The sequence below is a fragment of the Onychostoma macrolepis genome, chromosome 09 (assembly GCF_012432095.1).
Source record: "Onychostoma macrolepis isolate SWU-2019 chromosome 09, ASM1243209v1, whole genome shotgun sequence".
NCBI lineage: Eukaryota > Metazoa > Chordata > Actinopteri > Cypriniformes > Cyprinidae > Onychostoma > Onychostoma macrolepis.
This window is the reverse complement of record NC_081163.1, coordinates 3,953,099-3,976,666: the sequence shown is the minus strand read 5'-3', so window position 1 is coordinate 3,976,666 and position 23,568 is coordinate 3,953,099.

Below are 23,568 nucleotides of genomic sequence, written 5' to 3'. Positions count from 1 at the left end.
ACGCCCTCATCCAAGCCAAGGATGCAGAGAGCCAGTCTTCACTGACATACCCGAAAAGGGGGGAGACGACACAGATCTGACCACACCTACACTACACCAGTAACACACACAACATTACCTACACCCAGAGGTAACCACATCTACTGATAACACATTTAACAAACATATTCTTCCCACAAGTAGAATATCCAAATTTTAGCGTAACGTAAAGTTACATACACCACCATAAAGGAACATGCGGCTATCCTCACCATAGTTAGAACACCTGACACTAAGTTAAGGTACATGACTCCCTAGCTGCACATGACATCCTAGCTCAACAGTAGTTGCACACTAGGAAAACCCACAGTAGCTTTGTTTTGTTTTGTTCTTCTTTTACCTATCCTTTTCCTTCCCCTCTTTCTTTAGTAGGTGAAACATCTAGACATCCTGCAATAGTCAAATGTCTGATATTAGGATTGACTCACCACACCTAATATCCGCAAGCCACTCTAAACTGAATGGAAGCCAGAGAGCTCCATGCACGATAGGTCAATTTCATTTTACCACAAATGATGTCACCAGAAACTAAAGGTGAACATTCTTAAGTTGAGACAACTTAGAAGAAACAAACAAATCTAATCACAAAACTTGATCAAAGAATCAACGTACTAAACTAAATTAGAACAACAATTTCCAAAATTGAACTAAAAACTATGCTATTTACTAAACTATATTAACCAATTGAATATAACCGCCTGTACCCGAATAACCTGATGCCCTGCACCAGTACAGTAACTGTCATGGAGGTGTTGTCTTGTTGTTTGCTGTGTTTGTGTCTGCTTCTTCTGCCTCTGTTTATCCAGTGCTTGCCGATGTCTCCAACTCGACACATCGCCAATCAAGGGGGGTATGTAGGATCAGAACGAGTCAGACAAAACTAAGATTCGATCAGAACATCGAAACATGAGGAGCTGAAATTCCAGAAAAGCCCAACAGGACATCATAAATCTGTCCATGGTACTCTGGCTCCATGAGTCTGGAGCAAGCCTTACCAACAAGCCTCTTCCAGAACAGCTGCAACATTAAGACAAAAGAATACTTATTGATAAGTACAATGCCGGAAGGAGATCGTCAAATTTGGGACAAGTAATCAAGACTGATGGTCAAAGAGATGGCCATCACATGCATTCCACGCTGGAAATCACGAGCTTCTTTAGATTGACTTTTCCCCCACACATACAAGACAAAGACTGAGACTGAAATTCTTTAAGAGACCTTTTAACCTCTCTCTGGTCTTCCACCGAACATGTCCCTATGTCCTACATAGAACTACACAGAGACTTTCTTTTTCATATGCACATAAAATCATCCTAAAAGGACATTGCTAGGCATAACACTATATTATGTATGTAACCACACATTAGACTATCATGTTTTAAGCACATATTATGTATGTCTTTTTAATTACTATTGAATGACTTTAAGGTTTATTCGTGTTTGATATGTATGAGCTTGACAATTCTAGCTTGAAACGTTTCTTCCAATTGATTCTTTGTCAAATGTATCATATTCTGGTTATAGAAATCACATCCAAAAGTATACTTTGCAAGAGTGTGTAAAATTTGGATCATGTGACTGATAACATGCTGATTTATGATGGAATGAACAACCCTAGCTAAGAAAATAGCCTATCTAATTGGTCAAGACACCAAATGGGAAGTGTCCAGAAGCCGAGTTTAAAAACTCAGGACACCATCAAATCTTCCCTTCTCGCCCTTCTCTCTTCTGTCTTTTTGCCACCGCGTTTTGACGCTGCTTTTTAGCACTCTTTGAGCATGCTCTGGCCTACAGGCTAGTTGCTACTTAACACCACGATGAGAAGAAAAACCACCTAGTCTCGTTACACCCTTTCTTTCTTTTATTTTAGATTATTTTCCGTTACGAGTTTCGTGTTCTCAGTTTAAGTTTTGCTGCCACGCCTTGTCTCCGAGTTCAACTCGAGCCTGTGACCACCTCAAAACTTCAACCAGACCAACTCCGCATCCTCAGCCAACGCCCAAGACATCCCTTCAACGACTACTGAACTTCCAGCCAATCACCAACTCGGGAAACCCCTTTCCTGCAACGACGACGACGATGACAAAAGGGAATCCCTGTAACACAAAGGCAACGCAAGCAAGTAACCTTCAGGTCTAACTGAGCTGGTGCATTTAATATAAATTTTAGCCTCATTGAGAAACTCAATGCGAGGGTTAATTAAGTGATTGATGGTTGTTCAGGTCTATGCAATAGCACATATTGCTATAAACTTTAAACTCTATAAACTCTAAACTCATCCTTTCTCTCTTTCTGCAACGTGTGAATGTGTGAATGCTTGTGTTCATGTGTTAGATTAGTTTATGTCTTAGGTTTATATAAATAAAGTCTTATTTATATTGAAAAGAGAAGTATCTTGTGTTTTGTGCTTACAAGTTAATGTCTTAATCTGCCGATCTTGTTACTGTGCTTATTAATAGTGTTTTCACTATATTTTGGATTTTAATATCCAGTGAAGAATTAATGTTATACAGCTCGTTCAGTGAATCGCTGCCGACTCAGTGATCAGCTGCAAAACAGTGATTCTGTTCAAATTCCCTATAAAATCATAAATGATTCCCTTTGAGCTAAATTAAATAATTTCTATGTATAAACCCTACACTGCCAAAGCGTTCTGGCTCCGTAGCTGCTTCTAGTCGCCCTAAGTCTACACCGACTCAGCAGCCCACTCAGCCTGCACCTGCCACCCCCGCCCCTCAGCCTGCCAAGACTCAGCAGACGCGAGGGCGTTCCTGCTCAGCCAGATGCCACCCCACCCCACGAACACCCTCTGAACACCCTCTCTTAAAACTCTTTTCACCCCGTTCATCTCCGGGTGCAGAGGGAAATGTTTGTTGCAAATACAACTGCCCGCTGTGATAGTGGGAAAAATAAAACACAAACATTTTCAAAAAGAGAGCAAATTTCCTCTTCTGTTCCTCACGAGTGCCCTGCCCTCGTGCAGCTGGTCACTCGAGTTTATCCAACTACTTGCCATGTGGGCCGAAGTCTAGCAGGCCATCCCCAGAGTGTCAGAGTGGGTTATGGGGATAATAAAACAAGGTTATTCACTCCAATTCGCTCGAAGACCCCCATGTTTCAGTGGCGTGGTCTCCACCTTGGTGCAAAGCAAGAACGCCCACGTTCTGCGCTCAGAGGTGATGACTCTGCTTCTACAGCCGTTAATTCCTCGTCCCCAAAAAGGATGGCGGCCTCCGACCCATCCTCTATCTCAGACACCTGAATCACGCCCTCATGAGGAGGTCATTCAGGATGATCACGCTGAAGCAGATCCTCTCGTAGATTCACACAGGGGACTGGTTCTTTTCTCTGGACCTGAAATCCAGATAGCCCCCCATCACAGACGATTCTTGAGATTTGCCTTCGAGGGAGTGGCTAATCAGTACACGGTCCTTCCCTTTGGACTGTCTCTGGCCCCCCGCACTTTTATGAAGTGCATGGACGTGGCTCTTTCCCCTCTAAGACAGATGGGAATCCGCATTCTCAACTACCTCATTCTGGCTCATTCTGGCCCTGTCAGAGGTGGAACTATTATCGCACTGAACCCTTCTCCTCAGCCACCTAGAGCGCCTGGGGCTCAGGGTCAATTTCGCCAAGAGCGCGCTGTCCCCCAGCCAGCGGGTATTGTTCCTAGGAACAGTTCTCGACTCAGCTCAGATGAGAGTAGTTGTCGTGCCAGAATGCGCTCTGGCCATACAGAAACTCGCGGCCTCTTTCTGGGCTCCTTCTGGCCTGGGCCTCATGGCCGCAGCATCGCCAGACGCCTACATATCATATTCACTCTGGTAGAGCACCTTCTGGAGTGGGCTCAGCTCAACCTGCGCTCGCTGAGAGCAGCACATTTACCGGGCAAATTGAACCAGGGAGTGGATATGTTATCTCAGAGCAGTGTCCCCTCAGAGGAGTGGATGCTGCATCCGCAGACGGTTCAGATGATTGGGAAGATCTTTGGCAAGGCCGAAGTAGACCACTTTGCCTCCAACGACAACTCTCACTGCCCCTCACCATCCCTACATGGTATTTGCCCATTGTGTTGAGGGCCCTGAAGGGGCTAAAGACTGCTTATTTACTTTGAGCGTTCTGCCTCTTATAAGCAGACGGAAAACAGCTCTTTGTTAGCATCTGGTCACAAAGCAGAGACTCTCTAAGTGGATAGTGGATGCCATTACACTGGCGTACTCTTCCTTGGGCCTGCAATGCCCCATTGGAGTACGAGCCCATTCCACCAGAGGCATCGCCTCATTGTGGGCGTGGTCTGGCGGTGTGTCTATTGCAGAGATCTTCGTCGCCATAGGCTCGTGCAGCTCTGCTGCCGACCCAGTGGTTCGTTTTTTACACACTGCACGAACCAATAGTCGTGCAGTTTCACTGCGTGATTGAATAAGGCTTCAGTTCAGGAGAAAAAAAGCTTTTTCCCATATGCGTCTTTATCAAGACACAGTACATGTTCCGTATTTCAGGGAACCGAGCTTATGACAGTAACAGAGTATGTTTTGTTACTTCATATAATAATACACAAAGAAGTATTAAGATAATATTTTTGTGGTTATAAAACAAACCTAAGCCAACAAACAGCCAACCGTGCTGAAAAAAACTATAGAACTGTCACAGAAAATTTTAATACCATCACAAATGAATCACAAATAAACCAAACCATCAACAATCAAATCACAAACCATCTACTTTTAACCATTAAAACCATTAAAAATGGTTTTATGTAGTGTGTTTTGGGACATATTCCATTAGGATTTAATGGTTTTAACAAGCCACCAATAGAAGGTGACCAATTACCAGTAGAGACCAACAGTCCATTACAGTTTCCAATAAAACCAATATAAGTCCCATTATAACCAGTAAAACCATTACAAATTTTGTGATGGTGTCTATTGTTTTCTTTCAACATTACATGTTATTACAAATGCCTGCAAAGGGAGCCAAAGGCCTGGTAATTGCGGCTGTTACACTTACAGGACGATCATATCCTTGTTTAATAGGCTATTGACCAAACATTTAATTCAAATATCCACTTTGAATAGCCACCTTTTTGCTATAGATGACACAGCCTCTATAATTTCTTCAACAAAAAACATGTGGATATCACAACCCTTACAAAAATTAACCATGTAAAACTGCTTAATTTTCTTTTGCGTGATTTCTGAATGCTTGAGACCATAAAATCAATCAGACAACTGTATTAATAAAATAATAGCCATAGGAAACTGTCTAGAGCTACAATTGTAATTTGTAAATAATACTATTTAATTACAATTTATTTATTTACTTTTATATTTTATTAAAGTTCTATTTTGACCCCTATAGTAGGTGTTTTTTTTTAATTCCATAATATTTAAGGGAGGGGGCACAGCAATACAATCCTGCTTAGGGCACCCATTTGGCCAGCAGCGGCCCTGGACTCATGTTCTAGCATGATGCTACTATTTACAGGAGATGTGCATTCTTGGCTTTTTAAAGGTATTAATAATAGTATATGCAGTTTTGTATGTATCATATATATGGATATCTAGTTTACTTGCTACTAAGTGCCTCAAAACAGAAGTCTGGAATCTGGATATCTCTCAGAGATTTTATGCACTAACCCGACCATCTTTTTGGCAAATCCAGTGACTAGTGCTTCAGCACACCAGTGAGCAGCTTCATCTTATATCACAAACAGCTGATCTGCACTGGGAATTAAGCATCAAACGGTCTGGGAATAAGAGGCCTCAAACAGTGACCAAAGTGTCTTTGAGTTTCCTCGAGTGTGTGTTGTGTGTATTAGTGAAATCAGAGGGTTTGATTAGCGTCTGTGTGTGTTAGAGAGGAGCGCGGTGAAGAAGCCTGTAGCAAGCTGTTTTGTTGCTGCTTTGGCTCTCTGGTTGCCTGCAGGCAAGACCTCTGTGAGCAGAATGAGTGAAGCAAGTCCCTGCAGGCAAACAGATTGAGAGAGAGACAGAGATGGAGAGATGGATGAAGAAATGTTCATGTTTGCACACCATTCGCTGACTGCTTTTTCCTACAGAACTGGTCAGGAAAAATAATTGTTGTTGTTTTTGTTTATTTTAAAGAACAATTTTCCCAAAAATGATAATTCTGTCATTATTTACTCACCTTAATAATGTTTCAAACCCGTAGACAGATGTTTTTATTTGAAAAAGAGGTTGATTTTGTATCTCTTTTCCAAACAACAGTGATTTATAGTGACCTCGTATTGTCCAGGATTATTATAGTTAACTAAAACTGTATTGCTTAAAATTAAATTAATAAAAAGATAAAGTAAAAAAATAGTATTAACTATTAAAAAATTGTATTAACTTATTTTCATATAGTTGCCATGGCAACATTTTTTTCATTTTAGTTTAATGACGTACTAAAATTACAAAAATTTAAACTGTAATAAAAATGTATAAGAACTATATCGACGATTAAAAACTAATAAAAATAACAAAAACACTTAACAAAATTGCTAAAATGTTATGTAAATTTAAAATGAAAACATAAAATAAAAAAATAAAAATATTAATAAAAACTATATTAGTATATGATACTAAAATAGCACTGGTATTGTCAAGCAAAAAGTACCATCAATTTTGAATTGTAAAAAATAGACAGTTAAAAACACACATGCACACACACACACACGTTCGTTTTTGTGAAAAGTGGGGACATCCCATAGGCGTAATGGTTTTTATACTGTACAAACTGTGTGTGCTATTGCTCTACACCAACCCTACACCTAAACCTACCCCTTACAGGAGACTTTGTGCTATTTCAGATTTTCAATACACTCTGTGTGATTTAGAAGCATTTTGAAAAGTGGGGACATGGGGTAATGTCCTGAAAAGTCACCTTCTCCTTGTAATACCTATGTCATACCCTTGTCATTATACAAATCTATGTCCTGATTTGTCACAAAAATGCGCACGCACACACACATACACACACACACACACACACACAACAAAACAAAAACCGAGGGACGAAAAGTGTTCTCTGCCACAGATATTTTGTCCCAAAATTAAAATAAAGAAATATGCATTATATTTTGCTTAAAGGGGACCTATTATGCCCCTTTTTACAAGATGTAAAATAAGTCTCTGATGTCCCCAGAGCATGTATGTGAAGTTTTAGCTCAAAATACCCCACAGATACATTTTTATAGCTTGTTAAAATTTCCACTTTTAGGGTATGAGCCAAAATGCGCTGATTTTGAGTGTTGCTTTAAATGCAAATGAGCTGTTGCTCCCAGAGAGGAGGGCGGAGCTTCAAGAGCTCAAGCTCCAGCATTAGCAGTGCTAGCCTTTGCAAATAAACATTCCACTATTAGTTCAAGCCTGTTATCTTTACAGAAAATGTACTCTGTTTCAAAGTCTGTCATCTGATTATACTGTGCATAATAAATTCGCGTTTATGCACGGCGGGATAAAAATAAGAACATAGCTGGTCTCATGCTATCACAAACTTTATAAGTCCCACTTCTGATTATGAGCTCGACAACTTCAAGCGATCAACTCACATTGCTTTCATATGCAACTTTTAACTACCACATTCCTATTTAAGATCATTCTGGTAACACTTGAAGGCAGCATCAGTGAAAACAGGCAGAGACAATGATAGCTTTAGCTAATTAGATTTTTTCCAGGATATTTCCTTCGAAAATGAAATTTAACCACAGTGTCCTCGGCTCAGATGGGGGGAGATTATGGCGACTCCTATGTTCATTAGTGCATCCCAAAACACAATGTTTACAAAGCCTCTTTGGTGCTGACATTGTATATATCTCCAGTAATGGCGGACCGCAGCTTCTCACTCAGAGCTGTGTTTATGCTAATAGGGCAGAGAGCGTCACAAATGTGACACAAAACCAGTCTTAAGTCGCTGGGGTATATTTGTAGCAATAGCCAAAAATACATTGTATGTGTCAAAATTATCGATTTTTCTTTTATGCCAAAAATCATTAGGATATTAATTAAAGATCATGTTCCATGAAGATATTTTGTAAATTTCTTACTGTAAATGTATCAAAACTTAATTTTTGATTAGTAATATGCATTGCTAAGAACTCCATTTAGACAATTTTAAAGGCGATTTTCTCAATATTTAGATTTTTTTGCACCCTCAGATTCCAGATTTTCAAATACCGTATTGACCCGAATATAAGACAATGTTTTTTTCTTGAAAATACATCTGAAAAAACGCGGTGGTCTTATATTCGGGGTCTAGACTTTGACATGTCAGTAATACACCCACAACAATAGGCGCCAAAAACGCATAAAACGAGTGTGCCATGAAATATGTAATATGTCGTGACTGTCATGTTAGCCTGATGGGAACAAACTTCCTCTGTAAGTGGTTTTAAAACATAAGACAGTACCCAGATTTGAAGACTACAATAAGATTTCACTTCTACTGTTAATGGATTTTTAACATTATAGGCTGGTTGTTTTCATACACTGCAGCCACACAACTGTGTTCAAACACCGTATAAAAGTGATTTTTGCATAATAGGTACCCTTTAAAGAATTTGGAGTCTTTTAAGGAGTTTTAAGAGTTTTTGCACTGAATTTATTTTATGATATAAAACATATATAGCATATTCAAAAAAAATTTAAATCTCATACTTTTTATACTGTGATGCAAGTAATTTTACACTTTTTCTATTAAAGATTTTATATTTGGATATGATGTATTTGTATATTATTGTGCAATTCATGCAAAATAGAATTTCATTTTTTTTTTCTTTTGATTTTAGGGTGAAACGAGACTTGAACGTGTTTTTGCCCAGTTCAGGTTGTATTTAATGCTGAATATTCCTATAAGCACTGTTTATGATAGATGATGTTGGGTTTCAATTATTTTGTGAGATACTCTGAGGAAAACCTTCTTTCCTTCACATGCAGCTTTCTGTTGGTCTTGCATCAGAAGTACAGTGAGCTCAGCGGTAACTGCATTACAGTTCTGACCCAAAGCCTTCAGCAGCCATCAGCTAATTGGTGCAGGTCTGAGGCCGGGTCACCCGATAATTAACCAAAATTGGTTGTAGCTTTAAAAACCTTCCTATATATAAAATCCCATATATGGGGTGAAATGAGGTACAAATGTGGTGGTGTGGAGAAAAGTTCTAGCTGTTGCATGCCTTTATTTTAATTTGTTAATGTTTAGTTTCAGTTTCAGTTTGATTTATTTATATAGCACATTTAAAAACGACAGAGCCGACCAAAGTGCTGCACAGTAAAGCAAAATTTAGCCAATAACCATTACACAAAACTAAAAGAAACAGAAATACACAAGTAATACACCACACTAAATATACACACAATAAAACTGTATACAGCAGTTACTCCAGCCCAAAAGCCTTTTTGAAAAGGTATGTCTTTACTGATGATTTAAAAACCTGAAGAGAAGTGGCTGATCGCAAGTAAAGAGGCAAGTTATTCCACAACTGAGGCGCTGCCACAGAAAATGCCCGATCACCCTTAAGTTTTAATCGTGTCTTGGGAACAGACAACAACAAAGCGTTAGATGACCTTAAAGGCCTGTTGGTATGATAATGGGAAAGAAGATCAGATAAATAGCTTGGTGCCAAGCCTGTGAGGGACTTATAAACAAATAATAATATCTTGAATTGGATTCTATATTCAATAGGAAGCCAATGCAAACCAACCAAAACAGGAGTAATATTTTCCCTCTTCCTAGTTTTTGTTAAAAACCTGGCTGCAGAATTTTGAACCAACTGAAGGCGAGACAGACATGATTGAGCTACCCCCAGATATAATGAATTACAGTAATCGAGTCTGGATGAAATAAATGCATGAATAACAGTTTCTAAATCTTTAAATGATAGAAAAGATTTAATTTTGGCAATCATCCTAAGCTGAAAGAATGCTGATTTGACAACTGAGTTTATTTGTTTGTCAAATTTAAGTGCTGGATCAAAAATAACTCCCAGATTTCTTGCATGAGAACCTACAGTGTTAGCTATAGGAGCCAAAGTATTTGAGAGGGTATTCGCAAAATCCGGACGTCCAAAAACTAACACTTCAGTCTTAGAATCATTTAACTGAAGGAAATGATCTGTCAACCAACTTTTAACTTCACCCAAACAATCTATTAATGGCTGGAGGGACGTATTCTCATCAGACTTAACAGGTTTATATCAATATTCACATTTTACTTGCACTAGCTTACTTTTGAGAGTAGTTGGTTCATTGTTGTTGACTGCTGACATTTTAGTATTTGACAACCTCAGTGCACCAGATCAAAAACACGGAGGTCTCCGCTCTCTAAAATACAACAGAACCACAGGCTTCTGCACAATACCTGTTTTCATGTGGTCTGAAAGTACACTGAGATCTGCGAGCGCTTCACTCGGTTGAGATTCTGCTCGTCTGCCGGTCACAGAGTGGGTTTCTGCAGGATGACCCTTCATGCATTCAGCATTTCACGAGTTCTCAGAAAAACAAGTTTCAACTGCAAAATCAGCCCTTCATTCACAGATCTGTGCTGAGGATCCGGCTCCATCAGAGAAAGGCACTAAATCGCATTCATATTCATAGGCATTTGTGCATCTACTTATTAATATTTTTATTAATCATATAAAGCCTATTGTATCATATTTCACAATATTCTATGGCTTCATAATGATCAAACTTGGCTGAAAAACCTGTTGCACACAATCTACTACATGCCTTCTGTCGTCTGATTGATAGTTTTACTTTTTTTTTTTTTTTTTTAGCAAGTAAAAGGCCTGCAGCTTCAGCTTGTGCTTCACGTGACTTCTTGCTGTTAAATCTTTACTGATTTTTATAAAGTAAATGTAAGAATAACTTTTATATTGTTACAGGCCCGTAGCCAGCTATGAGGTCACCGAGGTCCGAACCTCGGTAAATTTTTCATGTTCAAAAATAAAATTTGTTCTCTGAATGACCAATTTGCTATTAAACTCCTCATATGTCTGTATGTATAATTCAGTTTAGACAGTTTGCAAGAATGTTTAGCGTCCGTGGTATGAAAATGATCGCTGCGAGACGCTGGCGGAGTGAACGAGGCTTGAGAGAGTTGCGAGTGAGGACGCGAGCGCAGTCTCCGTGTTGCCAAATCCAGCTAATATGCACGTTTTTGACTTGTCTTTCCCACTTAATTTGACACTTTAGAAAGTTAATAATGTAGGACCTTGCGGTTTAGGGTCAGCGATATCTTTATCTTATCTTATTTGCAAAAGATTTGTAATATATTCAGTTTATTTTTATTTACTGATGGGCTTTTGCTCATCTTAATAGCAATATCTGGCAACACTGCATCGCCGTAATCACCAGTAATCAAAAAAGCCCATTTCTGACATAGCCTACCCTACGACATTCGATAAGGGAAACGCAAAAAATAAATAAATAAAAAAACATTCATATTATCTGTCAGAAACGTTATCAACGCTGTCAAAAACAGTAGCATTTAACACTAGTGCAGAGATCTGTAGAAAAAGTAGGTTACAGAATAAAATGAAATATGCAAACACTATGAAGAAACATTTATAAGAGCACTAGACAAAGTTATCAGCTACACAGCAATAGTTATAAATAAAAACTATAACAGTATTGTTGCATGTATAATAAACAACTGATAAAATTATCCACCCCATAACTATTGAAAAGTATTAACAAATTTTGATGCAATAAATAGGGTATGATTTAAAAATTAAAATCCCTCCAAAACAGAGAAAACTTCTTTCTTTCACAAAAATTTCTGTCTATTTTAAAGTGTTAATAGTGTATAATGAGTTGTGTATATATAGGGGTTATTATAGCACAATTCTATAATAAGAGGTTATTATAGCATCCAATCTCCCCCCAACCATCCCCCCATCCGGACCTCACTAATTTTCAAAGCCTGGCTACGGCCATGTATTGTTAGTAATATTTCAAGATGGACACTTACTGGACTGAAGCAATTTAGGATTACTTGATTATCCATACAGCATTTTTATTTATTTATATTTTTTAGAAAAAAGCCTGTTCAAATGTGAGTATTAAATATGATCATCAGGCTTTTGAGGGACATTTATTTGTTTGATTCCTCAAAACTACAGAGTTTCATAAAAATATAAGCATTTAAAAATCATCTTTTAAATGCTTTCATTATTGATTTAGAGTGATGATTAATATTTCTAATATTTTACGTAAGTATCTGTTATACTGTTAGAAAGATCTCATTGATTTACATTACAAGCTATCAGAATTACATCTTATGTTTTGGAAATATCAGCATCTCAACCAAATTGCATACTTTTGGGTCTCTGAATTAAATTGAGGTGTTTTTTTTTTTTTCTTAAATGTGTGCTCCATGTTCTCCTGTATCATATATGACCCATAAAGCCTGATATCATAATATGATAAATGCTTTATTTATTTATTTACTTGCTTGCCTGCTTACTTATTTATTTTGTCTAAAGGCTAAGTCATTTACACATTCATTTATAGAAAATGATGGAGAAAATACTGTGCAATGAAGAATGCCTTTTAATGCCAAATTACTTTTTAAATGATAGATAATGGACTATTAAAGATCTAAGACTACTAAAACAAGTAATGAAACAAATGTGCACTCTTTTTATAGATGGATTAATTAACTCAAGTATGAAATATTAGTGAAACACTTGTTATACTCAGGTGCTGTTATAAGGAGAAATTACACAATCATTATAATGTCAAATTAGTACAGTACAATTAAGATTTCTTAAATGTTTTTAATTCATCTCATTTATATGAATATGACAAAATCATCTTACGAATACAATATTATATGCACCTCAAACTCTAAACTTAGAAGGATTGATGTCATAGGTTGATATTGTACATTTCACACATCTACATGCATGAAAAAGTATTTTTATTATGTATAAGCACACTTCACTTATATGAGTACTTATGAGATCACGTCAGTAAATGACACATTTTCCATTAGATGGACTTTTTTTTGTGAAATGTTTACATTTATCTCTTAACCGCAGAGTGGACAAACACTTTCTCGCCGTCAGTAATAGATGCCGCCACATTTGCATTCAGTACGGCAGTTTGCGGTTTGCCAGAAATGAATATTCAGGTGCTGTTTAGCACATCTCTACAGAAGTATATTTTGAGGATGTATTTACTCGAGAGAAAATGGACATCAATTTGCAAAAATAGAGCCCATTTTCCAACTCTTCTCTTCCAGTCACAGATTTGAAGATGAGTCTCTGGCTGTGAAGTGTTGTTCTTTTAACCTCCCTTCATGCGCCAAAGTAGCTCAATTTGCTAAGGGCCTGTTGGAGAAGAAGCGTACTACAGAAACAATCGCTTACGTAATGTTGAAGTGTAGCTCTCTGTAGACACTCCACTGGAGCCACAGAAAGCACCCAACTCTGCGCTGAGGATCCAGTCAACCAGTCACAGATAATGTACAGTCATCCGGTCATTATCACACAATAAACCCCGGCTGGGTGATCTGTATCATCCTGAAGAGCTTCATTTTGTGTCTGACTGTACATTATCCTACTTATTACAAGCGACGCAACAAATTGTAAATGGACATCAAATATCGTTTTGAGAAATCGTTATTAAGCGAGAAGAAAGACAGCATGGAGTGACAAGAAATTGGAGAATATGTTATGAAATAAGAAATACAAGAAATAATATGAATGAAGGGAAGTATGAAATAAGTTGCTTGGGTTAATGGATAATATCAGTATACAAAAATATTCAACCACAGAATCAATCAGAATCAGTGTTGTTATAGTTAACTAAAACTAAAACCATATAAAATTTTTATTACTAGAAATAAAATAAACATTAACTGAAGCAAAATAAAATAAAAATAATTGTTGCCAAAACAGCATTTCTTCATTTGGTTTAACTAATAACTAAAACTAAAGCTGAAATAAAATGAATAAAACAAAAAAAAATTATTTTTTTTTTTTGAAAAAACTAATAAAAATGACAAACGACAAAAATACTAAACTAAAATATTTTAACTAATTCTACAAAAACGAAAAATCTATAATAGTATCTAAATTATTCCAAAGAAGCTAAAATTAGAAATGGCCAAGAAATTGCAAATGTCTTCATTACATTTGATCTCGGATTATAATGAATGATTTATAGATTTTTATCTTTAATATTTTTTAAAAACTAAATGTAAGAATAACATTTAAGTTGGTGGTAATATTTCAAGATGAACAATTACTAGGCTGAATCACCTTGATTATCCATACATCATTTTTACAGGAAAAATCATGCTCATATATATACATTCATAGAGTTCTTGACATACAGTGAGGAAAATAAGTATTTGAACACCCTGCTATTTTGCAAGTTCTCCCACTTAGAAATCATGGAGGGGTCTGAAATTGTCATCGTAGGTGCATGTCCACTGTGAGAGACATAATCTAAAAAAAAAAAATCCAGAAATCACAATGTATGATTTTTTAACTATTTATTTGTATGATACAGCTGCAAATAAGTATTTGAACACCTGAGAAAATCAATGTTAATATTTGGTACAGTAGTCAAACGTTTCCTGTAGTTTTTCACCAGGTTTGCACACACTCCAGGAGGGATTTTGGCCCACTCCTCCACACAGATCTTCTCTAGATCAGTCAGGTTTCTGGCCTGTCGCTGAGAAACACGGAGTTTGAGCTCCTCCAAAGATTCTCTATTGGGTTTAGGTCTGAGACTGGCAGGCCACGCCAGAACCTTGATATGCTTCTTACAGAGCCACTCCTTGGTTATCCTGGCTGTGTGCTTGGTCATTGTCATGTTGGAAGACCCAGCCTCGACCCATCTTCAATGCTCTAACTGAGGGAAGGAGGTTGTTCCCAAAATCTCGCAATACATGGCCCCGGTCATCCTCTCCTTAATACAGTGCAGTCGCCCTGTCCCATGTGCAGAAAAACACCCCCAAAGCATGATGCTACCACCCCCATGCTTCACAGTAGGGATGGTGTTCTTGGGATGGTACTCATCATTCTTCTTCCTCCAAACACGTTTAGTGGAATTATGACCAAAAGTTCTATTTTGGTCTCATCTGACCACATGACTTTCTCCCATGACTCCTCTGGATCATCCAAATGGTCATTGGCAAACTTAAGTCGGGCCTGGACATGTGCTGGTTTAAGCAGGGGAACCTTCCGTGCCATGCATGATTTCAAACCATGACGCCTTAGTGTATTACCAACAGTAACCTTGGAAACGGTGGTCCCAGCTCTTTTCAGGTCATTGACCAGCTCCTCCCGTGTAGTTCTGGGCTGATTTCTCACCTTTCTTAGGATCATTGAGACCCCACGAGGTGAGATCTTGCATGGAGCCCCAGTCCGAGGGAGATTGACAGTCATGTTTAGCTTCTTCCATTTTCTAATGATTGCTCCAACAGTGGACCTTTTTCACCAAGCTGCTTGGCAATTTCCCGTAGCCCTTTCCAGCCTTGTGGAGGTGTACAATTTTGTCTCTAGTGTCTTTGGACAGCTCTTGGTCTTGGCCATGTTAGTAGTTGGATTCTTACTGATTGTATGGGGTGGACAGGTGTCTTTATGCAGCTAACGTCCTCAAACAGGTGCATCTAATTTAGGATAATAAATGGAGTGGAGGTGGACATTTTAAAGGCAGACTAACAGGTCTTTGAGGGTCAGAATTCTAGCTGATAGACAGGTGTTCAAATACTTATTTGCAGCTGTATCATACAAATAAATAGTTAAAAATCATACATTGTGATTTCTGGATTTTTTTTTAGATTATGTCTCTCACAGTGGACATGCACCTACGATGACAATTTCAGACCCCTCCATGATTTCTAAGTGGGAGAACTTGCAAAATAGCAGGGTGTTCAAATACTTATTTTCCTCACTGTATATGGTTTATGGCGAGGAAATTTGCTGGTAAATTTCTAAATTACTTTTAGACTCTGATTGCAATTAATGATTTCATCAGATTCAGATTAATTATAAAAGAATTGAAATAAAATATGTAGATGCAGAGAACATCTCTTCTCTAGTATTAACACGAGAATGAGAAAGACATGCATATTCGGAATATGCTGATTGCCATAATCTGGTGTGCAGGTAACGTGATTGTAATTCCAGTGTCTGTCCCGTTTTCCATCACTGCCAGCGGACAGGTGTTTGGTACAAATCAAACGTATCAGTCTTGTTTAATTGGCGAGTGACAGAGAGAGAGAGGGAAGTGAAGGAGCGCGTGTGAATTGAGTTTGGTTTTGGTTGAGGGGATCTGAGTTAAGGTGCTTTCATATTACTGTGCATGACAAACAATGAGCAGGGGAACCAATTAGTCTGTTGAGCTGAGAAAAAAAACTCACGTCTAGTAAATCCCAGCAGATCTGTTATGATTCATATCCAGGAAGCATTTAGCTGACTATTTCTTTGTTTGCCAATGGCTTAATTATGGAACCACTGTAGCGTTGTGTCTCCCCGGAGGGCGACTTGTTGGAGAAGAGCCAAGTGCAGTTTTTAATGCACCAAGTGTGTGTTTGGATGGAAAGTATGAGAGAGCTGTGTGTATGTATCGCAGAGAGTTTCTAGGGAAAAGCACATCTTGTTGACAGAGTCGGTGTGTGAGTGTTGTGCTTTGACTATAGGCATAAAGTCAGGTTTATTTTACAGTAGGGGTTGATGATATGAACAGAATAAGAACTGATATGAATAACACAGCATCTGTATGTTTACAATAAAGTCATTTTAAAAATGCATGATTCGGTAAAGATTATTTTTTCACATAATCCAGTGAATTAAATACTTTACAAATGAAAAATGCTGCATGCCACATTTTATTTTATTATGGAGTTTTTATTTTTATATTTTCTGTTTTCATTTTAATTGTGGGTAAGGTTTTGGTGAATTTGTCATTTGGTTGACATTTTATTTAAATTTTTTTATTATTATTTTTGTTATTAAATATGTCTGTAGTTTTATTCATTTTTATTTAAGCTTTAGTTATGTACATTCATCAAGATAAAATAAATGAACATTTATTTGCCAAGTTATTTATTTCAAAGAATAAAAAATTGTTTTATGGATTTAGTTTTGGATTGTTAACTGTAACAACCCTATACTATGGTGTTACTGTGGTACAGTGATGGTATCACATGGTACTCCAAGGTGTCTCCAAAAAATACCATGGTACTACTATGGTAATTCCAGCTTCAGTACCATGGTACTTTTTTTGGAAGTGTAATATTATAAATATATAGCTTTTTCGTGTGCAGTATGCATCAGCTGGTCTGTAAATGGACTGGGCGATCTGAGTCATTAGAGGTCTTTAAAGTCAACATGAAAAAGACATTTGCATGTTATTCCAGATTTTTTTCTTGCTCTGCCTATGAAGTGACTTTTAATTTCAGCTGACATCATCGGTTTTCACCAATTTTCACCATTTAATCAGTTCCTGATGGATGAAATCAAGTGTGAAATCTTTACTGATTTTTATCAAGTAAACGTAAGAAAAACTTTGATATTGTTATTAATATTCTGAAACTTACTGGACTGAAGCAGCATAGCTTTACGTATCTGATTATCCATTATTTCATAACAAAAAGGCCTATTATTTCATAGGCTTCACAGGGTTAAATAATCTGTTTCTCTGTGAAATATGTCAGATTACAGAAGTCAAATGGCTGTTTGTATCATGTTGACTTCGGTTTGAATGCTTCAGTTAGGTAATTGGAGAGACTTTATTCACTTGTCAAGTCCAGTATGTCCATAAAACACTGATTTCTGCCTTGTAATGTGTATGATGTGTTGTTTCTGTGTATTCTGGGGGCCGTGTAATGATCGCATTAGTCTGGTCTCTCTTTACAAACGCTCTCTTTTATCCAGCAGTCAAACAATTGCAGCGCAAAGTGGAACTACAAAGTCAACGAGAGCGGAATGTGGTTTGACTTTATTCATCCCTCGCGCTCTCTGTTCGTTTCTTTTCTCTGCTTTGTGTCTGTGAATACAAATATGTTCCTTTTTCCTTTCTTTATTTGTGTTCTTTATCACTGTGTGTGTGTGTGTGTGTGTGTGTGTGTGTGTGCTGGCTTTGATAGCGGATCCGTTAGCTTCCGCCTCAGGCAAGACGCCGGTGTTTCTGAGCAGGTACAGGCCAGATCCGTCTACACACACACACACACACACACACACACTCACATTCACACTCATTGTCATGTTCTTTCTGTGCTAAATGCCCCCTGGCTCTACCCAGCTCACAATATGATCATTGAGCTTCACAATGGCTCTGACAGTGCTGCTTTTACTGTGTTGGCAGTTGCCTATTTCCAGAGAAGAAAAGCAACACTTGCTCTCTGTTTGTGAATACAGCTGGATCTGAATCCCCTGAATTTTGCGTGTGCGTCTTTTTGTGCCGCCTTTCTGTTCATTTCTATAGGAAGAGGATTCAGGGTTTTAAGTTTGTTTCTTTAGTATTGCATTTTCAAATGTTTTTTTTTTTTTTTTTTTACTTTTAAAGCACCCCTAGTGGAACCAAACAGAATTACAGAAATAATGACTGTTTTCAAACAGGTTTTCAAACACTCTTCCCATCTGCAGTGTCTTTAAATATACAACTAATTTTCCGATTGGTTTTAGTTAGTTGCAGCAATGATTTTGTTAGTTACTGTTTAATTTTTATATTATGGACATATTTCTACTTTGTTTTTATGTTTTAGTAACACACATTATCTAAAAAACTCATTATATGTTTTAGCTTTACAATAAAAAAAAAAAAAAAAGTGATTTGCCAGAAAAATTAACATAAATTTAATGTATAGTTTTAATGAAATGCTTAGAACGTAAATTTATTATATAGTTTTAATGGAATGTTTACATATTATTATTTTCTGGACAACAAGACAAAAAGCTAATTATTACGCTAATGACAATGGGGTTAGTAAGTGTAAATATACAAATATATAAGTGTTAAAATGAATGTAAATAAATTTATAAATGTAATATATAGTTTTAATAGGATGTTTATATAAAATTTTCTCAAAAATAATTTAATAATAAATAAATATTAATATCATTAGGATTTTTCACAGAATCATGATTTCTGTGAATATTATTGTGTTTAAGATATCTAAATGTCCTTAAAATAAGATGCATTTACTTGAAGTATAATTGTGAATTATGTTTGTTTTCTAACCCTTTTGGAAAATTGCTTTCTTTTTAGGCCTAAATGTCACTTAAATTTTCTGTATTTGTTTATATATTTATTTATTCATTCATCAGAATTGTATTACATTGCATTCCATTAGTATTTTGTGCCAAACCCAGCGATGCCTCCTTCCTCAGAAGTGCTTATTGAATCAGCCTGGTACCTTGTAAACGCATCTTTAATTTTATTTCATTCCACAAGTGCATCATAATGTTTGTTAACAGACTGATAGCGTGCCGTTTAAAGCTGACACAAGCATCCGTATGCGTCTGAATGACCTGTTGCGATGCAGTAAATGTTTTCTCAAAGCCAGCGTTTAGTCCCTGTGTGAGACGGCTGGAGTCTGTGAGATTACCCTAGATAGAGACAGAGATGGAGAAATGTTGAAAGTGATAGACGGAGACACAGGTGCTCAGGGATGCATGCGGCTCGGTGAGGCTCGCCGGCCGATAATGGAAGCAGCGGCGGCTGTGGCCGTATTGATTGCTCAGGCCACTAGTTTATTGTTCTAAGGAGTGACTAACAACAACCCGCTGGGCTGCAGCTTCTCCTGGCTCGACCGCTCCAGCCACTTGGGCCAGAAGAGGCGTGTGTTTAATTGTTTGCTGTGTTGGTCGGGCCGCAGCAGGATGTCCGCGGGGAGACGGGCCGATCCAGCCTCTGACCTCTCTTTCTCCACAGCGTGATGCACTGATTGAGAGAAGAACCTATCAATGGTGCTCCGTCCCCTCTGCTCTCCAATTAACAGACAAAAACCCAGGTTTAGTCCTCACGGAAGACCACTGGAGCTGCAGCACAATGGAAAACTAATAGATGATCATGGTTCTGCCAGCAACGATCAGGGAGACTCGTGTTGTACTGTTTGTTTTTAATTAGACTGAAGCATTTCGGTGTAGTTAGTAAAGCTGAAACATGTGCTGCACAAAATCACGCTCTTAATCAATATTATTGTCTTGTAGACCAGAAAAAAATAAAATAAAATAAGATGCATTTACCTGAGAAGCAAAATCATGAATTATGTTTAGTTATTTGGCTAATTACTTTCTTTTTAAGCATAATGTCTGTTGCATTTAGGCTTAAAATAAATAAAATGCATTACATATAAAAGCTTTAAGTAAAGTGTTACCAAAAAGTCTTTGAAATAAGAAGTATTCCTTGAGAAGCAAAATTGTGAATTGTGTTTAAATTTCTTACCTCTTATTTGGCTAATTGTTTTGTTTTTATGCACAAACCAGACTAAAGGCTGTTGCGTTTATGCTTAAAATGAACAAAAATGAAAAAAAAAAATCTTTCTCTCTCTCTCTCTCTCTCTATATATATATATATATAATATATCTATCCTTTAAGCCTATGATTTTAGTCCTCACGGAAGACTGAATGATTTTTAATAGCCTTTTTTGTAATACTTTACAATAAGGTTCCATTGGTATTACATTTCAGTGTTTGAGTAATCTTCGTAAACATTAGTTAATAAAAAACAACTGATCATTATTAGTTCGTTGTCCTTTGCTAGTCAGCTACAACTTTTGATTTTAATATCATATTAGTAAAGGTTAAAATGAACCTTTTCAAATATTGATAGAAATATTTTTCCCTGTTAGTTCATGTTAACTAATATAGTTAACCAATATGAACAATCGGAGCCTTATTATAAAATGTTACAGCATTTTTTCTTAAAAATCATTGTAGAAGATGGAAGTGTTGGAAAATCCTAACATGAACAAAGCAATAATAATGTATTGAGATCTGGTTTGAGATGATTACTTGTGTGTTCCCTTGTGACAAATATTCTAACATGATCTCATTAATATTCATAGCTATTCATATGTGCGTGTCAATATTGATATTAAACTGTAACATAACCTGTTCCTTTTTGAACGTACTAATGTCAATGAATCATTTGAGGTTCATGTAGATATTGAATTTATGGAATCCATAGCTTGATGTTATTATATTTCTAATAAATGAGATTAGACTTAATTTACTTAATGCACTGAGCTAATTTGACATTATCATGGTTACTTTCTGTTCTGTGTTGTTTCTAAAGACAATTGTGAAAGCAATTTTGACAGCAAGTGAAATACGCTTTACTGTTACACTTTATATAAATTTACATTCACATTTATTCATTAGACACTAATACTTTATACTTGAGATTTTATAATGCATACAAAGTGTCCAAATCAGTGTTGTTTTAGTTTCACTGATACAAAATTATAGTTTTTTATATATATATATATATATATATATATATATATATACATACTGTATATATGTTTTGAGTTAGGTTTTATTTTCAGATTTTCTATTTAGATTTAAATTTTTAGTTTGTAATTTTGCAATTTTTAATATTTCTATACAGTTTTTATTACGTTTGTTTTTAGTTATTTTAGCACTTCATGAAAAAGAAATGAACTAAATTAAAATGAGAAATGTTGTATTTTTTTATACATTTTATGTGGGTTTTTTAATGGTTGTAGTTTACACCATAAAAAAAAATTTAAATTCAATGATTTTTCATCATGATTGGAGCACATTTTACAGAAAATACTAGTCTCATACTAGTCTTCAGTGTTGCATGCCATTTCTTTGAAACAATTCTCACTCAGAAATTGATAGTAAATTTTACAAAGAATTTCAAAGTAAATCCTACATCTGTAACTAACAATAGTAATTCTGGTCTAAATAATTTAATCTGTAGTATTTAATCCGTAAATAAATCTGCATTTAAAATACTCTCTTTCTGGCGGTTCCTCCATCATTTACTGATAAATATTGTGCTGTGCGATTCTGTACACGTATGAACTACATTTCAATGCTGTCAGTGTGTCCTTATTGTATGATTCAGCATCGCCCTCAACATGCTCAAATGTATGTGTATGTTTACCTACGAATGTGAATGAAATCGGTTATCCAGCACGTCATGCATATAATGCAATCAAGCAAAAGTAAACGGCCAACAAGCTCAAATATTTCTATGGCACACCACAAATGTCATTGACCGCGCTGCAGCATTGCATAAGAAAAGTCAGATTGGGATTGATCGTCACACTAGTTTCGCTAGCGGAGTTAATTTCAGGTGACATTTCCAACATGCTCTCATGTACTGTGATGCTCAGGCCCCCCCCAAAAAACAAAACAACCTAACAGGGGCCGTCAGTGCAATTCCTGCTCCCGTGCTCAATCGCACAACTAAATGTAGATATCCAACCGTCTTCAAATGAACAAACACAATTTGGCAAATAGTACAAAATGAAATGGAGCATCGTGCACTTTCCAATCCACTCGCGAGGCTCTCTGGAGGTCCCTCCCCAGGGCCCTCTGAATGGCCGAGGAGTCGAGCTCAATCCTCACAAACATTATCTGTGAGCGAGTGAACTCTATTTGGGAATTGGTAAAGCGCACGGTGAGAGAAATGGACTCGGAATAGAACAGGCCGGCAAATTCCATTTCACATCTGAAGTGGCAGAGCTGCAGAGAGATCATTTGGTTTGGAGTGAGTAAACACTGAGGAGTCCATCGCTCACCATGACTTATGTGTGTGTGTGTGTGTGTGTGGAAGAGAGAGGCAAAGACTACAAACATCAGGACATACTTCTGCTGTGTGTGGAAACTCAACGTGGCATAAAACAGAAGTGTTTTTCGGCGCATATAGATCTTTTAGCCTCTAACTATCTGCCCATCTGTCTAAAATGCTTGGCTGGAAGAATATTTTACAGTGTTTGCAGTGCATTTCTCAGAAATTCTGGTCAACTGTGAATTGTGAAAATGCACACAAACCAGCAAATGAGTGAAACACACTTTATAGTCACTAATATTTTATACTTTATCTTTTATAATAATGCAATTCAGCCATACAAAGAGTCACTATAGTATCATTGATATCCTATTATAATTTTCATGTTTTCCTTTTTCTTTAGTGTGTTATGTAGCTGTTTGTGCATGTATAAGATCTGCAAGGTTACAAAGCTCAAAGTCTCCCACAAAAGGATTTTGTCTATATAGAACAGCCGAAAATGTGGAAATATTTACATAATGCTGCCCAAATGATCAGAAAATAACTTGAGGGTTAAAAAATCTAAAGCGTGATAAAAACTATATAGACATAAAAAAAAAACACAACAAAATTGCTCAAACTTAAAATCAAAATTAAAATATAAAAATAAAATATAATTCAAAATATTAAACAAGTCATATGATTCTATTTTCAAATAATTTTTTTTTACTTTATAAACATTATATGCCTACAAAAATTGCTTAAATTTCTTGTTATGCCTTATTATCACCAAATATTGGATTCTTTTTATCAACTTGTTTTCTT